We start from the raw sequence: 2,204 nt of genomic DNA on the forward strand, positions 1-2,204 counted from the left end.
ATCAAAAGCCAAAGAAAGACTTTTGTCTATAGAACAGACCACCAAATCCAACCAGGCCAACCCAAAGCCTTCTGAAGACGAGCTCTGTGTTCTAGATGACCTCAGTTCTGATGCATAATCTCCCCATACATCCCAGAGAAAGCAGCAGGGTCCTTCACCTCCCAGCAAATGCCCAGGGCCCCATTTGGCCAACTCTCAGGAGTGGGAGCTGTTGGGCAGAGGGAAATGGTGATGTTGGTCACCGTCCCCAAGGGTGCGCCCTTTGGCTGCTCTTGCCCACCAGGAATCATAAGGCCTCCAAGACCCAGGCCTTGGGCTTCTGCAACCTAAGCTCTCAATACTAAAAAGGACACGATAATGAAAGCCTGTGATTCTGGCTACAGGCAGCCCTTCCCTCTCCTCAAACTGCACATATTAGGAAACTGAGGCCCAGAGAGGTCACCTGACCAGCCTGTCACTTACTGGGACAGAATTGGAAATAGCTCTCAAGTGTCCAGTCATGAGACCATGCGTGGGACATTCTCCATGTCTCCCCAGCAACAGTTAGGACATGGAGAGGTCCTGCCCTGGTTACCTAGTCTCAAAAATGGACCTAGCTGAGCCTCTGCTCATGACCTTCTGCCCAGAGCCTCCTGACATGGGACTTCTAGATTACCCCAAATCACCAGAGCCTTTCAGGTTGATGAACAAGGATCTGTAGGCTTATCAACTGGCCAGCTCCCTCTGTAGAGCAGAGTGGCCAGGGCAGTGACCATATCATGTATAGGAGAAGCATGGCTACTAGGGTACTAATGGGCACTCAGGCTGGCCATGACCATCTAACCCTTATGAGAGGGACCTGGGCACCAGCATTGTGTTTCCAAGTACCATCACTCCTGGTCCTTGTGTGGCTGTGGGGTGCACTGGGCAAGTGGTCGTTAGGTGAAGAGTGATAGAGACATGAGGTTTTTCTGTGCAGGGACACTAGGTACAGCTTCTGCTCTGTCTTAAGGAGCCACGTCCAATCCTGGGTCACAGACTGCACATGTCCCTTCCTGCCACTGGCCAGGTTCATTCAAAGGCACACCCAGGGGTGAGGGGAATGGAGCTGCTTCCCACAGCCAAGAACACCTATTCTATCCTGCTTGTGTCTACTGGGTTCAGGGCATCTGACCCCCCCCCACTCCCCCACAGCTATTCCTGTCAGATGCCCCCAGGAGGCACCAGCTGAGAAGAGCCCAGATTTTAGCACTGGAGTAGCCTTTGTGAGGGAAGGAAGAGCATCCCTTGAGTTACGACTACCTTTGCATGTCGTTTCCCACAAGACACAAACTGAAATTGAATCAGACGGGAGTCAGGCTGCGTACTATGACTGAGATTTTACTGGAGTGCCCTAACGTTTTTCTGCCCTGCATCAGACACTTAGCCTTCCTGTCACTGCACCTGGCAAGGGTGGTATTATTGCAGCCTTTGATCCAGTTTAGTCTTGAAGGTGCTGGCAGCAGCCCCAGTGGCCTCCTGCTGTTGGATACAGCATCACTAACAGCTTCTTGTGCGCGCTCAGCTGTAGGCACGGGCAGAGCCATCAAATCTGCCTTCACAGCCACCCCAACCACACAGCAAGCTCCCCATGAGGGAAGTATCTGGATTCCTCCCTCTCTTCCTTCTTTCCCCTTTGTAAGGAAATGCCTAGAAGGGGCCATCGACCACGCAGGAGGCTCTCTGTTCCCTGAAAGGCTTTAGAAAGTCCCTGGTGTTCCCCCGGTGTTCTGGGTGAGGAGACCCTGGTTAGTGCATGCACCCTCAAGAATGCCATGCTCCCAAGAAGGTTCTGTAGAAGAATGTCTGTGCCAAATGAGACTTCATTGCATGGTGAGACTCATCTCCATCTGGCACAGCTGAATAAGAGCCAGTTGAGCTGAGCTTGGCCTGCCGTCCTGACTGACTGCTATGGGCTAGAGGATCTTGGGTGCCCTGCTTTGGGGACTGTATTCACCCACATTGACCTGCACAAGCCCCAGGGTCAAGGAAAAGAGATGAGATCACTACCCATCTCCAGCATAGCTGGCACTTGGCGAGTATTGAGGATGGGGGAGCCAGTGAGAGAACTCTTATGAAGGAGGCAAAGCCACAAAGGCCCCTAGACATTCCTGGTCATTAGTGACCATGGCCTCCCTTGTGTCAGGATGTAAGCAGAGAGCAGTCAACATGCTGCCCATAGGGCC

The 2,204-nt window shown here is 52.7% G+C and overlaps 1 protein-coding gene across 1 annotated transcript in view; it reads left to right on the forward strand.

Annotated features, from left to right (window-relative positions):
* Positions 1–2,204, forward strand: part of Galns (galactosamine (N-acetyl)-6-sulfatase) — a gene marked incomplete in the record, with an annotated part of 29,652 nt that overhangs the window by 14,851 nt on the left and 12,597 nt on the right.

This window comes from Nannospalax galili, unplaced genomic scaffold (genome assembly GCF_000622305.1).
Source record: "Nannospalax galili isolate Female #2095 unplaced genomic scaffold, S.galili_v1.0 scaffold459, whole genome shotgun sequence".
Classification (NCBI taxonomy): Eukaryota; Metazoa; Chordata; class Mammalia; order Rodentia; family Spalacidae; genus Nannospalax; species Nannospalax galili.